The sequence below is a fragment of the Neodiprion virginianus genome, chromosome 7, assembly GCF_021901495.1.
Source record: "Neodiprion virginianus isolate iyNeoVirg1 chromosome 7, iyNeoVirg1.1, whole genome shotgun sequence".
Classification (NCBI taxonomy): Eukaryota; Metazoa; Arthropoda; class Insecta; order Hymenoptera; family Diprionidae; genus Neodiprion; species Neodiprion virginianus.
The window spans coordinates 13,570,496-13,588,895 of record NC_060883.1 but is presented as its reverse complement, the minus strand read 5'-3'; the positions used below and the strand labels follow the sequence as shown (position 1 = coordinate 13,588,895).

At 38.3% G+C, this 18,400-nt stretch overlaps 1 long non-coding RNA gene across 1 annotated transcript; it reads left to right on the top strand.

Moving 5' to 3' along the window:
• Window positions 1-15,404: 15,404 nt before the first annotated feature.
• LOC124309622 (uncharacterized) lies at window positions 15,405-17,886 on the top strand. Its single transcript, XR_006909267.1, has 3 exons — window positions 15,405-15,490; window positions 16,785-16,843; window positions 17,182-17,886. It is a non-coding gene; the product is annotated as an uncharacterized LOC124309622 (long non-coding RNA).
• The last annotated feature ends 514 nt before the right edge of the window (window positions 17,887-18,400 follow it).

Sequence of the window (18,400 nt, the reverse complement as noted above, 5' to 3'; positions counted from 1 at the left end):
ATTAGTACCTAAAGAGCACCTAATTATGACATCTGTAATGATAGATTTTATCAATATGGTTCTGCTAACATTAGAGAGGTACAGAAACGCTCACTCACGTAAAGAGAGTGAAAACCAGGTACAAGAGCACAGGGATGTAACGGAAGTCAAAAACCGACAAAGAGAGGGTGCGATGCATGCGTCACCAATTCGATCTATTTTTAGTATACGTGTAGGTCATGACTGGGAGTGTAACAGGTGCAAGTAGTAAGACACTCTTCTAAGCCGTTCCCGAGACATTACTTAAGGCCTTATATGTATACGCGAAAAATTTCAAAATTGTTCATTTTTTCAAATTTTTCTTTCTATTAGCCTGAATGATTATGAGTATTTGAAGCTTTACAGAATTAAAAAATTCCAAAAATTGTTACAGATTTCACATGCTAAATGCTGTAACTTTAACAATTTTTGGAGCTTTTCATTTCTATCGGGCTTAAAATATTTATAACCGTTCAGGCTAATGGAATCAAAAATAAAACAAAATGTAGATGTAGATATTGACTGCGCACATTGCTACGTAATCGTAAATTTTCGCCCCACATATAGCGCAGGATGCTATTAAATAAGGTGAGATTGCATTTATATATCTATACCGCGCGACGCGCCCGGCTGCCAACTTCAAAGACGTTTTCCACGATTCACTTTTTTGAACCTTGTGAAAGTTCTAATTCTTGAACGAAAGTTCAGATCACTTTGAAATTTTTACGACATCTTATTAGTGTTGGGATTATGGATGTTGGTGTGATTAATTTTAATCAAATAATCAAAGATTTATTATAGGAAGATTGTTCTTTTTATTGAAAATAGAGTATCGAAGGTATGTCTTTCCAAACTGAAGGATCAGAGTGAACTGGCTCCTTGGAGCCATACCACTGCAGCTGTATTGTTAAAATATATATTTCAAGGGTCTATACCATGTGCAAAATTATACCTGGTTCTATGGCTCTGTTCGAGTGCTCCCATCCTTACTTCCAGAAAACCGTAAAAGCAATCGCTACAGGGCTGACAATGTGTTTACCAGATGTTGCAAGAAAGTGAAAACTTTCACTTTTAAAACAAATAGAACAAAACTTAAATACGAGAAATATAATATCACAAAAGAGAGAAACTTTTGTAGACGAACTCAATATTTCAACAATTAGTATCATCACCTATTGTGTGAATTACAGGAACAGAAATTTAAATGACACAAAAAAATATAAAAAATAACATACTGACAGAAAATTGGGTAAAAAAATTTTAAGTATCGAATTTTTATTATCATAATTTTTTTTTTGATAATATAGTTGGATCACACTGAAGATACATTCATTATACAATTATAAATATGTAATTTTTTTTTCAAACATCCACATAGATGCCGAGAACTTTCACCATCAACGCGCGCGCAAAAAAAAATACATTGCCTCATTATGTTATATCTCTGCCATTTGTTAATATTTTTTATTTCTTTTTTCACATATACTTAACCATGTGCATGACTGGTCTGTAAAAAAATGTGGTCAATTGTGGTGCTGTTGGGAGGTTAGTTACTGTGTGCCGCCAGAGAATATGGTTTACAAGTTGTTTATTGCCAGAAAAATCGGGTTACACAGTTTGGATGGCGTAGTAGAAAATGCGGAAGGCAGGGAAAATAAGCGAAACGAGTTGATAGATACGTATGTGCCAAGAGCGTGGCAAAGACTGGGTAGAGATGAATAAAAAGTGCAGGCTCGCCCCCGAGTCGAGGCCAAGGGTCGCATCGCGCCATAAATGCCACATGTAGGGAAATTTCCGGCGCGGTCAAACCCTTAGCCCTTGGCTAGCGAGGCGAGGCCTGGACACTCGAAGGTTAGTTGTAAAGAACTATAGAAAAAGATACACATGGAGAATCGGAAATATTTTAATGGTTTTTCGCCGGCTTGCCGGTAGCGTGTGTCCGCCACATCAATATATGCGTCATTTTTTGTAACCGCGTCTAGCAAAGTACTTTCGAAAATCGGCGAAATCGTGTATATAATGCCTTAAATGAATTATCAATAATTCGATAATCAAAATGAGATATTGAAATTTTCACTATGAATTTGCATTTATTATTTTGACTACTGATTAATTGATAATTAATTGTGATATCCCGGGGTAGGAGATACACCTAGTGTATAAGTATACATTTGTACGGAGATAAACACACACTCAGCACAGGTCTGATTGTAAGAGACCGAGAGTGTGTACCGGTAATCGATGGACAGTTTCGACTGGGCCGTATACAGGATGAGTAAGGCATAATTTCCAGAAATAAATACGTTCCAAAATACCCCACGCCTTTCCCCGTGACGAACCTCACATTAATTTAATTAATTTCTCAGAAATGGCTGAGAAGCGTGCCTTATTACTTGTACCTGTTATACTCCTGGCCATGACCTACACATGTACTAAAGATGCATTGTACAATCTCCTTGTGAGCCGGACAAGAAATGTGGCAAATGAAACGTGGGACTGAGAAAAAAAAAATAGAGAGTCGTCGTCTTCGAGCAGCCGGGAGGACATCATTTTCACTCGATTGCAGGATTAGGAATGAGGAAAGCGCGGTCACTCAGGACCTGGCGTGGGGTAGTAGCGGCAGTCGAAGGTGTCAGGGCTGATGATTGGCTCGCGGTTCTTGCGGACTGTGATTAGCAGGCACTCAACTGAGGTTAACGTTGAAGAGTGGCAGCAGTGGCCGGCAACGTCGGCAGCATTCGCGGCACCCTCTGTGTTCGCCGTGTCTCGTTTGTATTCTTTCCAACTGATTCGGAGCGACAGCCGGCAAACGTTACACAATCCGGTGTTTGTTTTTTACCCTTATGTGCGCACCCGGGTACCCCGGGTGCCCACCTTGTCACGATTTTGCTTTTGATTTTTTGAAAATTTTTTTTTTTTTTGATCTGAGCCTCCAGATCTAGGAAGTTCAACTCTTCACGAAGAGATTCCCATAGCTATATTTCGAAAAAAATAATTATTTGCAATAAAAAAATTAACTTGAAGTACGGTTAGTGCCAGAGGGCGTCCAGGGTACCCGGGTACCCAGTAGTGAAAACTTTGTTATATTCATCTGTAAATCAATGTTAAAGTTAATAAATGTTCCTAACTGAGCGAATGCGTCACTGCTGAGCTCTTGTAAAATTGGAAAGGGGGGAACGCTATGTAACTACAACTTCCACAAACATTTGGAACATCTGCTGCTCGATGAAGCCAATAATTGACTGTGAAATGCTCGAGATCCCCTCCTCTGATCTCTCTTTGAGGCAACTACACGCTATTTTTAAACGTGAATATAGCTTAATCACTTTTCAATTATGTTTACTCAATGAAGTAAATTGATTTGAAATGATTCTGTTCACATCTGAACTCAAAAAGTAATCAAAACTGAAGATGGATACCCGGGTACCCCGCGTGCGCATCAACGTAGGAGAAGTAGGGTGCGCACATAAGGGTTTATATCTCCACTCTCTGGGATGGTCCATTCGGGATTCTGATCGACGTCATGGGCGTTTCGACGATATACAGATGCGTTTTGCACATCGAAGGCGTCCAGCGTAAGTAGTTTAGGCTGACTGACCAATTGTTTTCAATTGGTGGTTGCCTGCTCCTTTAAAGAATGTTTGTTACGGCCAATGCCGATCTGAACTTCTAGGGGAATGCGTCAATATTATACGACGAGGAACAGGTACTCGCAGCGGGGCGTTGGAGGAACTGCAGCAAGAGTACTTTCCTTGTTTGTCATTTGTAGACAGCAGCTCCTCCTGTTTCTAGGGCTTAGCGAGACTCGGATACTGTTTCCTCTCTTGTCCATCTCCTCAGATATGACAAGTACAGGAGTAAGGGAAAGAGGAATAATTCGAAAGATATTGAAAATTATATTTATAACTAATCATGGACCATGTCAAGAGCCTGGCTGCTGACGTACGTCACGTTATCGAAACGACAGGAGTCAACGGTCCCCTATTGCGGGTTGAAACGCCGTCTTACAACCTACAAGCCTACAATTATTTAGTGTTGTCGCAATACCACACCAGTTATTTCGCAAGTTGTCACTTTCTTTGCCTAAAACTGTCATTGAAAGAAGGAATTAGTAGTGTACATACTGGAGTTATAACTCAAACATGACGGCGTTCACCCCCAGTTCCCCCCCTAGCTCCCCCCTCGGCCGGCGATCCTCCCCCGTCGTTCCCCCTCGACCCGTGGCGCAAACCCCCTTCCGCCACCCTAAACCCGCGGCGCTACCCCACTCCCTCCCCTCTAAATCCGCGGCCCTGCCCTCCCCCCGCAATTGATCATTTTCGCGATTTGCCGCAAAATGGATACTTTCATGGGATTTGACAAACACACACACACACACACACAAACACACACACACACACACACGCGCGCGCGCGCGCGCACACACACAAAATTAATAAATACAAAAATCAATGAATTAATCAATTAATACAAAATAAATGTAAAACAGAATAGCATTGATATACAATAATATAATAATAGTCATATAACAGTAGTGAAAATGATGAAGATAAACGAATGAATGAGTTAGATGAAAGTTAAAATAAATAAATAACTAGATAGAGAGAGAGAGAGAAAGAAAGAGAGAGAAGCAGTTATTTATTCGCCCTGGAACAAGCTCACTCGGGGAGCATATGAAAAATCAAGAACGAAAACACAAAAATTATTAGATACGAAAATAAATGAATTGATTAATTAATACGAAATAAAAATCGAAGGGTCGATGACGAGCTTGAAGTTCATCGATTCCTTTTCTTTCGTGGCCAGCAGTCTTGACAAACTCTCGTCATATTTGGCCGATGTCGACAAACATATAACGCGTAAATTCTACAATAATCCGACTCAGCTCAGTTTGACAATGAATTATTTGCCTAGTCAGATGAACAGCCATATTGATCAATTTCGCAACCTCACCCCACTCACTATCCTTGGATCGGTAGACACACCGGCGCGGCGTGCAACCCGCTGCATGCACATTTTTTACACGGAAACTGTGAATCGTCTAAGAATTACAATAAGATATTCAATTATACAAAATATCTCCACATTCTCTTCCCCTATGCATACAGGTGTAACATACCATCTATAATAATAACAATAACAACAACAACAACAACAAAAACAACAACAACAGAAATAATCTGGGATTCTGGCGCAAACTTATTATTATATTTGCGTAACAGATCGAACGATACTAGACAAGCACAAGATCAAAATCAAGACATGAAAATGCAAACAATAAACGGTATTATGAATAGCGCGAACGTGTTACTAAATCAAAATGACATTAAAAATTTCTCACAAGAATCCCCAAACAAAAAGATCAAGACACAACATCGAAACAAATTTTGCCATCGTTATGTAACCAGGATAAACGTCGCTATAGTTGAAAAAATTCACAGCTAAACCTGAGAATAATCTATAACTAACTTACAAACTATTTGGAGGGGAAATGAGTTTTATACATAGACACAATCAGACTGTAGCGCTGCTTGAGTAACCTCGTGTTTATTTATGTTGTGAATAAAATAAAAAGTTTTAAAAACAAGTAAAAATCCTAGTAGTGCCGAACTGCTTTTTATTGAATTGTAACGCAGCAAAAAGTGTTTCAAACATAAAAGCACAAAAGTTCGCGTTAAATTAACTAGAATTTTAAATAAAGTCCGAGAGGCCAACTCTTTAAGGTTAGGTTTCTGATCAGCGCATATGACAGACTCTAATATAAACTATCTGCTTTTAAATTTTAACCTGCAAATTAGTGTGATCGAGATTCAGGCTCTTAAACTAATCCAGATAAATAAATGCCAGTCCCGGGTTGGTCCTCGTGCGGCTAGGCGGTAGTCTTTAACCTACAAATATGGTAAACAGCCCCTCGAAACCAGACGGTGTTGTTCACAATCCCACCAACTCACCTGCCAGCTCCAAGAAACCCGGGGCTCCAATCAAAGCATTCACTTTTACTCGAGAAAGAGCCGCCTCACTTGGTGACATTAAAGATTATCTTAACAGGAAAAGGACCATTGATGATAGAGACCCCGACGACTCACCATCCGATGCAGAAGAAACAACACAAGCTGCCAAAAAGATGTTTAACCAAGCTTCCAACTCCGCTTCTCTTGTGTCAAATCCTGACGCGATGATGTCCGATTTGAGCAACACTGGTGAAGCTCACCCCATCTCAGCCCTTCTAGGGAGGTTAACAGACCAAATTGCGCAGATGCAGTCACAGGCTAATAACAATACTGAAGCTCTCAAAGAGCAGATCAAGAACAGTCAGCGCGAAAATCAAAATGCTATCCAAGCCATCAGAGACGACTTCCTGAAGAGCGAAAAAGCATTGTTGGGCCGGATTGATAACATCTCAAAAAGGCAAGACAAACTCGAAAAGGAGCTCGAAGCACTCAAGTCCGGGAACATCTCGCTGTCCACCACAAATCCTTCCTCAGAAGCTGAAGTCAATAAGGCCAGACTCCAAAAGCTGGAGGACTTGGTTAGCCAACAAGAAAAAGCTACAAAGCGACTCAATATTATAGCTAAGAATCACAACTGGCGTGAACCTAACCTCATACACCAGATAAAGAATTCATGGAGGAAAAATTCAGCTTATCTAATGTAGTTATTGATGTTATACCAATGCGTCAAGACAGAAAAGTCTTAAAAATCAAACTCAGCAATGAAAAAGCCAAAGACACAGTAATGAATGCCAAGCGTACGGTTCTAAAGGATTCGACCCTGTCACTAAACAATGAATACACTAAGAGAGAACTTTACTGCCTAAAGAAGATTAAAGAAACCGCAGCCGACATGAGAAAAGATGGCAAAAACCCGAAGATAAAAGGTACCAGGTTGGAAATGAATAATGAAATGTTCGTTTGGGACTTTTGGGAAGACCAGCTCAAATCGTCGATAAACCGCTCCCTAAACAGCCAAAACAGTTCCATTCCCACTCCTTCACCATCCACAGATACAAAAAACTGCTAATCTTATCGTGGAATGCAAGACGCATGCAGAATTTGTTCGGACACACATTCTCTCTGCGTCCTGATATAATCTGTCTATGCGAGACCTGGGCAACAACAGCTTTCACCCTTCCAGCAAGCCTCCAAGATTATACACTTCATATAGCTCCTGCCATTAAAGAAAAAAGCTTAGGACATGCCAGCGGCGGCATTGCTATTATTGCCAGAAAATCTCTAAACATCACCATCCTGGATTCGTCATACAGCTGGCTCATAGCAAAGGCCTCTTTCGGTCCTACCAGTATCATCATTGGGAGTATCTATTTTCGCCCTCAACGCGACATAGTATCTTCCTTGGAATTATTACAACTCGCGATTGATGAGATCACACAATCACATGAGCATCACGCATGCTTCCTCACGGGCGACTTCAACGCACACGTTGGTCCTTTGGGCCAAATCTCCGAGGAGATCATTCTCGGAACCAACCTGACCGAGCAGAGAATCTCCAATGATCTGAGAACAGACACAAAGGGCCGCTTACTAACTAACTTTATGCTTGATAACTCTTTTATACTCCTGAATGGAAGGACGCCCAGCGACTCACCTGGCAAATTCACCTACTTTGGCAATGGACTCAGTACTATTGATTTTGTTTGGGCCAACATCCAAAGCCTGCCACTGATCAACGACATGGAGGTTTTACATGCCGAAAACCCCTCCGATCACTTTCCCCTACTTCTGACGATACTTAATCCCTACTGCACGGTCTCAGCCGAGCACGGCACAGCTACAAACAAAGTTGTCAAAACTACCTATCACTGGTTGCCGGCAAGTCGCTCGGACTTCAAACTTCAAATGCTACAATCAGCCAAAATTGCTGAGGATTTCAATAACACCCAGATAGACGCTCTTAACGAAAATTTATATAATGCCATCATCGAAAGTGCCCAGCATGCAGGTATGTCTAAGAAATCATCCTCCAAGAGTTACTGCAGAGAGTCACAGGAGTGGTTTGATGAAGAATGCAAATACAAAAAACACGAGCTAAAAAACCTATTCGCGCGATTCAAACAAGCAAGCTTCAAGGACCCAGAAAAGTCAGCTTACATTAGTGCCAAAAAGAATTTCAAAGCGTTGGTCAAAAGCAAAAAGCGTCAGTCGCACAAGAGAGCACTGGAAACCTTGGCAAACATCAAAAACTCTGCCGACTTCTGGGCTACCATCAAGAAGCATAGAAAGAAGCATAATTCCAATGCTACTCCTATAGACATAGAAACCTGGAACTCTTTTTATGAACTGGTAACTCCGCCGAAGGAACCGGACGAAACACTACTCTACGGGGTGCTAGACCCATCACTGGACCTAGAATTTACTATCGAGGAATTAAATTTGGCATTAAAATACTCTAAATCAAACAAGGCAGCTGGTCCCGACAAGGTCAAAAGCGAGTTCTACAAATCGCTGCCATCTAACTGGAAATATTACACGCTCTGTCTATTTAATAAAATATTAGACACTGAAACTATACCTAGCAACTGGTTCTCTACTTCGATAACGATGCTTCATAAAAAAGGCGACCGTGGCGACCCCTCAAACTACAGAGGTATCGCACTCGTCAACCATATTACCAAGGTTTTCACATACATGCTAAACAAACGACTGGAAAAATGGGCATGTGACACTGGAGCCATCCCTGAGTCGCAAGCTGGCTTCCAAGCCAAAAAAGGCTGCACAGATAATCTGTTTAACTTATTCTCGGCAATAAACTTCCGATTGCGTCAACCTACGGCCAAACTCTACATTCTGTTTGTGGATTTCAGGAGAGCCTTCGACTCCGTCAATCATAAGCTCCTCTGGTTAAAGCTACTCAAACTGGGTGTTAGTGCAAAACTGGTCAGACTGCTTCGCAAAATGTACAGCTCTGCAACCTTCAGAATTCAAAGCAACGGCAGAACAACAAAGAACTTTAACGTCGCAGAGGGTGTCCTGCAGGGCGAAATATTGAGCCCGCTATTGTTTATCCTATTTATTGCCGACCTCGAGGATTTCTTCAGAGACAATGGAAGCATCGGTATCAATATTGATGGTAAATGCGACATACTGTCTTTGCTATACGCGGATGATCTCGCGTTACTCGCTCATTCCAAGTCCGATCTCCAGAAGAAGCTAAATCTGCTCACGCAATACTGTCAATCAAACAAACTAGCAGTCAACGTTGGCAAAACTAAAATAATTTACTGCCGCTGCGCTGGTCGTCTACCAAGAGACCTGAACTTCCGCTTTGGTGATCAAAAAATCGAAATTACCGACAATTATGAGTATCTGGGCCTAACTGTCTCGGCCAGTGGATTCAGCCGCCCCACTGCAATCAATGCCATCAACAAAGCACGTTCAGCTCTCAGCTCAGTCACCGAAATCATCTTCTCAACCAAAACCGACTCTGTGCCGTGCATTATGAAACTCTTTGACAGCATCGTTCAAGCTACTCTCCTATATGCCTCACCCATATGGGCACTATCGAAGCTTGATCTCATAGAGAAGATTCAATGTGAGTTCTTCAAACGAGTTTTCGACCTGCCAAAGACTACTGCCGGTGCTCTCTTAAGAGTGGAACTAGGACGACCTAGACTAGCGTACTTCGTACTGAAGGCAACCTGGGACTGGATCTGCAAGATTCTGGCAATGGATGATAAGCGGCTACCAAAGATCTGCCTTAAACGTATGAGCAGCCTCTCCCAGGCTGCACAATCCAAGGCTAAATTCAACTGGCTTTGTCATTTTCTCGAGATCATCAAAAAATACTATCCAGATATAGTACCACGTCTCGAAAATCTGGACTTACCCACATGGTGCTCATACAGGGATACGTTCCTACGCAGATACCAGAATCAAACCTGGTGGGAAGATATGCGGCTGGCCAGTAATGCCCATTACCTACAAACACCTTACACAAATGATAATCCTAGAGGCTGCTGCAAATATCTCTCCAAAAGGATGAAGCTCAACGCCACCAGACTGTTTATGTAACTAAGACTTGCCAGCAAATTTTACTTTGCATTTAAAATCTCTGGATGCTGCTATGAACTGCACTACCACTCAAAATGCCCAATCTGCAATACCAAGGAAAATGACACCATCGAACACTTCATGACTGACTGCCCAGTCCTGGCTCATCTCCGTCAGCAGTACCTGATTAATACTGGTTCTGCACCTCCTGCAATCCACGATGTTCTGAAAAAACCTGATATGCAAACTATAAAAGCTCTCAGCCTGTTCATACCTCAGGCTTGTCGTCTGAGAGCATTTATTTTAAACGAATAAATTGTCGCGTACTCTTTAGTATCACTTCGCATTCTGTCGATAACAAAAGTATATTTGTTTTGCCGTTATCTTGATTGTAATAGTCTCGTTTATTACTTTATTATTTTATTTTGTTTTATTCTATTTTACTCTGTTTTTTAAGAATTATAATTAAATGTATCAATCAATTGTATAAGTGCCCCCTGGGCTATGGATTATGTAATTGTCCTAGAAGCTCAATAAATTAAACTATATAAACTGTACATAGACACAATCAAATATGACATATAACGGGTCCATATTCTATGCACCCGTTGTTTTTATTTTAAAACAATTAGAAAAAGAGTCATTGAGGGGCTATTCAGATTTAGTAATTGAGGCTGTAAGCCGCCCAGAGGCCCTCCGGCGCTTGCCACGCCGGAGGAACCCAATCCACAAAAGAGCAGTGTCGCCCCCACCACCCCTCGATCACCCACCTGATCCCGAAAAAATCTATCTCGTCGTCACCAAGAAGTTGGAGGTCATCAGCCTGATGAAAAAAAGTACTCATTCGCCGTTTACGATCGGCCCTGTCGCTTCTTTTTTTTTAAGAGACTCGATGCTGAGCAGCCCTCGAATCCTCAACAGGTACTGTAAACAAGGATAAACAAGCAAATTTAAATTAAAATGATACACAAAACACTTCAAATAAAAAGAGCGAAAACCATGATTCGAGAACACTATCACGGACAATAAACAATAAATCAAAATGAAGAATTCTCAAAACTTGCAAACTTTTCCTTTGCACATATAAACACAAATCATTAAACGACTCAAAAACTCCTAAACATGTTATGATAAAAAACATCTATAATAAGCGAGATAATGAAACTCGGTACTCAGAGAAATCTTCTCTGGTTCATCACTCCAGCCCTCCACCAAGTCAACGCCAACGCTGAGAGGATACATCATTATCGTAGGTATATTGCCGAATTTGACTGCACAACTATCAATTTTCCCGCTTCTCTGCGGGGTGTGAAAAATTTTGAGAAATGGATACAAGTTTTCACGCGATACGGGTTGAAATAGGTTGCTTAACATCCTAACGACTCAACCCCTCCACATCAGCATCAACCAATGATGTTTGAGGTAGAGGAAACTGACCAATTACTGCGAGGATCTTTTTTTTTCTCTGCCGCTCGAACAATAACTCCACCCACGAGGTGACCGAAACTGAAATGCAGTTATAAAATACGAAAAAGGCTGAAATCTACAGATCTCCAGGAACTCGTATAATCCATCAATTTTGCATGTGAACAGCCTTATCGGAATGTAAAAGCAGAATTCAGAGAATATATTTCACAAATAAGTAATGATGTTACATCTCATCAACCTAATTAATGAAACTGACACATCGAATAACCGTTAGAATAATTCATGAAGTTCAGGAACTTTTAGCGGATAATCTTGATTATACCCCCTCAATATTTTAAACCTTATAAAATTCATACCGTAATCATCATCATCATCACATGAACCATGGATACTTCCCATTAAATAATACTTAACATGTATATATTATCATTTTATCTGGAGCAATTGCGGGGTATTAGATTCGATGAGGTACTGTACCAAGCTCTATTAGTGTTGAACATTGTAGATAAAAATATATTCCACTCAATTTGATCCCCTGATTTTACCAAGATGTGAGTTCCCGGTAACATGAAAAGACTTCCGTTTCCTCTATAGACGGGGAAGCTCTTCGTAAAATTCGTTCATTTTCCTGGTTCTGACGTCTACTGGTTCTCATTTTGTTACACGTACTACTGAATCTGAATAGCCCCTCAATGACTCTTTTTCCAATTGTTTTTAAATAAAAACAACGGGTGCATAGAATATGTACCCGTTATATATCATATTTGGTTGTGTCCATGTATAAAACTCATTTCTTCTCCAAATAGTTTGTGAGTTAGTTATAGATTATTTTCAGGTTTAGCTGTGAATTTTTTTAACTCTAGCGACGTTTATCCTGGTTACATAACGCTGGTAAAATTTGTTTTGATGTTGTGTCTTTATCTTTTTGTTTGGGGATTCTAGTGAGAAATTTTTAATGTCATTTTGATTTACTATCACGTTTGCGCTGTTCATAATACCGTTTATTGTTTGCATTTTCATGTCTCGATTTTGATCTTGTGCTTGTCTAGTATCGTTCGATCTATTACGCAAATATAATAATAAGTTTGCGCTAGAATCCCAGATTATTTGGGTACATGATATTTAATTATTGCTGTTGTTGTTGTTTTTGTTGTTGTTGTTATTATTATTATTATTATTATTATTATTATTATTATAGATGGTATGTTACACCTGTATGCATGAGGGAAGAGAATGTAGAGATATTTTGTATAATTGAATATCTTATTGTAATTCTTAGACGATTCACAGTTTCCGTGTAAAAAATGTGCATGCAGCGGGTTGCACGCCGGTGTGTATACCGATCCAAGGATAGTGAGTGGGGTGAGGTTGCAAAATTGATCAATATGGCTGTTCATCTGACTAGGCAAATAATTCATTGTCAAACTGAGCTGAGTCGGATTATTGTAGAATTTACGCGTTATATGTTTGTCGACATCGGCCAAATATGACAAGAGTTTGTCAAGACTGTTGGCCACGAAAGAAAAGGAATCGATGAACTTCAAGTTCATCATCGACCCTTCGATTTTTATTTCGTATCAATTCTTCAATTCATTTATTTTCGTATCTAATAATTTTCGTGTTTTCGTTCTTGATTTTTCATATGCTCCCCGAGTGAGCTTGTTCCAGGGCGAATAAATAACTGCTTCTCTCTCTCTTTCTTTCTCTCTCTCTCTATCTGGTTATTTATTTATTTCAATTTTTATCTAACTCATTCATTCGTTTATCTTCATCATTTTTACTACTGTTATATGACTATTATTATATTATTGTATATCAATGTTATTGTGTTTTACATTTATTTTGTATTAATTGAATAATTCATTGATTTTTGTATTTATTAATTTTGTGTGTGTGTGTGTGTGTGCGTGCGTGCGTGTGTCAAATCCCATGAAAGTATTCATTTTACGGCAAACCGCGAAAATGATCAATTGCTGGCGGAGGACGAGGGGCGGGGGGGCTGCGCCACGGATTTAAGGGGGAGTGAGGGAGGAGCGAGGCGGATTTAGGGGGAATCTAGGGGGGGGGGGGGGGTTAGCGTCGCGGGTTTAGGGTGGCGGGAGTGGGGCGGCGCAGCGGGCTTAGGGGCGAGGGAGGGAGGTAGCACCGCGTGTCAAGGGCTAGGAAGGGGGGCAGCGCTTCGGGCTTAGGTCGGTGGGAAGAGGGTAGCGCTGCGGTTTGAGGAGGAACCAGCGAGGCGGACCGCAGGCCGAGGGGGGACAAGGTGGGAGCTAGGGGTAGCTGGGCGGTGGGAAGCGCCGCCATCTTTGAGTTAAAACTTTCGTATATACACTACTGGAATCCGATGAGAGTGAAAGCCGCAAGCATGGCAGGTGACAAATTTGTTTATAATCGACGTTTCTGTCAGTCAAATATTTAGTAAGTACTCCGTTATGCCACCCTAACTGAAGATCCGACGGTTAAGTATAATGTTTTTTTTTTTGATGTGCAAATTACAGTATGGGCTACCCACACGGCACGAAATATGTCAGAAATATTTCCGAAATGTTACAACATTTCAGATTCATTACATCATTTCAGGAATATTTCTGAAATGTTTCTGAAATATGTCAATTGCAATATAACATTCCCAATATTTCGGAAACCTTTCAGAAATATTTCAAATGCAATATAACATCACTGGTACATTCGAAACGTTTCAGAAATATTTCAAATGCAATATAACATTTTCGATATTATAAATATATTTCAGAAATATTTCAAATGTAATATAACATTTTCGATATTATAAATATATTTCAGAAATATTTCGAATGCTATATAACATCACTGGTACCTTTGAAACGTTTCAGAAATATTTTAAATGCAATATAACATTTTCGATATTACAAATATATTTCAGAAATATTTCAAATGCAATATAACATTTTTGATATTATAAATATATTTGAGAAATATTTCAAGCGTAATGTAACATCACCCGAACTTTCGAAACGTTTCAGTAATCGTTCCGTTTATGTGTGTATACATAAGTATTTTTCATAAAATTTGTCATTTTTCAAATTTTCCATAATGGACACGTGCATAAAGTTTTTCAATATTTATACCTTTCATAAAGTTATGGATCTTTAATGATTATGCATACTGAGCTACGTCCAGTCAAGAAGACCGAAGTGAAGATTTTTTGACGGAATACGAATTGGGCGTCATAATTCTCATTTGTCTTGTTGAATCTACCAATTTTCTCGAACAATATCTCTTAAGGGACAACACCACTGTGATGGCTTCAAAAAATCGATTTTTTGAAAACCATCTAGAAAAATCTAGAATACATTTAAGAATAGAATGCCGTTGGTCCCAGGTCGAAAAAATAATTATTTTGGGAGATATAGGAGATATGGGAGATGCCAAAGGGACTCGTGACAACGGGTCCGAAAGTGTGGTCCACACCGAATGCGTGTTTACTTTAAAACTAGTATAACATTGACCAGATACTTCCAAATTCCAATGTTTAGAATATTCAAGTATTGGAGGTGGTGGTTTCGAACGCCTTAAACGGATACATATAAATATTCGTTATTTACGTCTGAACTATATAAGAATAAACAAGCAGTGTTTATATTTTAACTAAACAATTCATCAACAATTAACATTCCTTTTTGATTCCTGGGTGACCGGTTTACACTAATTGTAAGATTATAATATTTATTCACATTCTTATTCTACGTATATGTTTATGAAAATTACCGTCGTACTTATATTAATTCAAATTAACGCGCCTTATTTATTCGCGATTTATCCGCGAGGAAGCGCTGAAAAACCCTAAAAATATGGCATCACGTCGCATACTCGAGCGCAAGTGCTCGAGCGTCGCGCGCCAATTTTTCGCGCATCACCGTCGCGCAGCGTCGTGCACTCTTCCATCCTTCATTCTCGAGCTTTCTTGTTTTTTCGCACCGCGTTTTACAGGTCGTTAGATACCACGGATCTCTTGAGAAAATTACAGAAATCCACGTGGCAAGAAAAGTGGATATTTGGTAAGTAAATATTTAATTTCCAATAAATGTGTAGAGAATTAGACCAAAAAATATCCTTAGCTACTTGGCATAATTACATATTTACGTGCATATTTGCTATGTACGCGGTTCTGCAGTTTGCTTGCTAAATCGGCTATCCTTGGCCACCACGTGTTGAATGGTATGCAATTGAAATACCGGCTTATGTGTGAACAGAAAGTACTATACTGCTTATAATTTTTTGGCAATCTGTGAATTAAATAAAATAATTACGATCGTTGACTTCCCAACTATGAAACATCTATAATATTAAATCTTTTTATAGTTTACTCAACAAGGTTATTTCCTAACCGCAGTTGACCTCTCACGAGTGAGTACTCGTTTGCTTTTCCACAGAATTGAAAAAATCATGCTACGTATTTGAAGGATAACTTTTTGTCAGAATAACTTTTCCTTTGGAGAATCATTGTGATCTTGATGAACTAAGAGTGTTTGACCAAATATTTAGAAAAAGTCAGAAATAGTGGAAATTGTGTATGGAAATTTCTGGTTTTTTTCTCATATTTTTTGGTTAACAGATCTTCGTTTATCCAAATCAGAATGATTCACCAAAGAAAAATTCGTCCTGATAATTATCCTTCAAATTGCATAATGATTTTCCCCCTTGATGGAAAATCACACGATACGGCATAATTGCCTTATGCAGTTTTAAATTATGCATATTCCGATATTCGTATGGTGTCGCGATTTATTAATAAAGGCTAATTTTAATTTATACTAAATTGTTGATCAATTGAAACTTGAAGATACGCCGAACGTTATCAAACTTCGGTTTACTTTTCACTAGTTAATTACTGATTGAGGCCTGTATATTCAAAACTGTACGTTTTTAACATTTTAACTATAATTATTATAGGATATTATTATGCATTATAATTATTTTTCACGCTATACATATAGACGGGCCCTAATGAAACACTTAGTGTATCTCGCTGGCCCAAATAGAACAAGGCTAATTCATAAAAAGCTGTATAAGGCATGTACAGAGCTCTGTATATACGTCCTATGTCAGCTTCAGTTTTATGCACATTCCTATCATTGTTGATTATAAAATAGCAGAATATACTCTCACAAAACATTCTGCTTATACGTTATTTCAATCTGGCGTATACCACCTTGAGCCTCGTGTAATCTAGCTTTAGTTAGAAAGGTATCAGACTAGGTGGAGACCGCCGATCAGTAATTACATGTTATTTACTTTGAATCACACTCATGTATTTACAACTAAATCTTGAAACATCTGTAATAATTGCAGGAAAAGGTTGAGCAGCTGACAGTCAACTGTGTATTCGAAATATACAACATACGTTTTAGGTAAGACTATTATTAACCAATCATTTAGTTTATGTTTCATCAAATGATTGGGTAACCAGCTACCATTCGATTGGCAATCACACTAATCTAATATCAATAGTGGCATGACGTCCATATTTTCAGTGTATATTTTATGTTAAACAACTTAACTTTGCAGTCAACTGTATAGTAGACCCTGACAAACTTTAGTTCTCAGACTGTTTTCAGAATAAACTTTTATTTTCCTGCACATCAAATGAGAAATTATTGACTGACCTTTTGTTATTCAAAGTTTTATGTTTGCAACATTGAATATTATACTTTATTATACTTGTATTATTTATGATATTTGATTTCAGAAAATGACACGTAAAAGGAAAAGTAACGACTGCTATTCAGATAGACATAAACGTCGACTCGTTGAACAACAAACTAAATTAAGTATTATTAGAATGAAGCACGTTAAGCACATATAGTACGAAATGTAAAGTCGTGATCCAAACGCTTTTTTTAAAATATACATGAAAATAAGTATAGTTTTTTCTCGATTTAAACTTATTATTATAATATTATAATAATTAAATTATTTTTATATCAATAATGCATATGAAAATATAGGTTATGATAATTAAGCTGATACAGGGCAGTCTTTTGCTATACACCATATTTACTAGTATAGTAGTAACTATACGTAGTAACATTTACTACGTGTATTACGTAACATTTCTTCGTAAATATTGTGCAGAGCAAAAGACTGTCCTATATCAGCTTAATTATTATAGCCTATATTTTCATATGCATTATTGTTTCCAAAATAATATAAACATAATAATATAATAATAAGTTTATATTGAGAAAAAGACTATACTTACTTTCACGTATATTTCGAAAGAAGCCTTTGGTTCACGACTTTACATTTCGTACTACGCACTAGTATAGTATGTGTAGTAACATTTACTACGTGTGTTACGTAACATTTCTTTGTAAATATTGTGTAAAGCAAAAAACTGCCCTATATCAGCTTAATTATTGAAACCTATATTTTCATATGCATTATTGTTCCCAAAATAATATAATCATAATAATATAACGATAAGTTTATATTGAGAAAATGGACATGAGTCTGTACGATTTTATAATGTATTTGAAAATAAAAACTTTGTAAGATACCTATATAATTAATCATTTCACTCAGATTCAGGACTTTCTTTATTACCTGAAAGATTTTTGAAATGTATTGTGGAATATATCAGAAATATTTTCACTATATCTTTCGGAAATGTTTCAGCAATATATCAGTCACCATTTTCAGATATATCCCTGAAAAATTTCTGAAATATATCGCGGAAATATTTCTGACATATGACCGAAATGTTTCTGACATATTTTTGACATATGTCAGCTATAAAACGTTAGTTATATATGCGGACATGGACATATTTCTGACATATTTCTGAAATGTTGCAATGGAATATAAAATGTTTCTAATAAGACATTTCTGAAACATTTCTGAAATATATCGCGGAAATATTTCTGACATATTACCGAAATGTTCCTGACATATTTCTGACATATGTC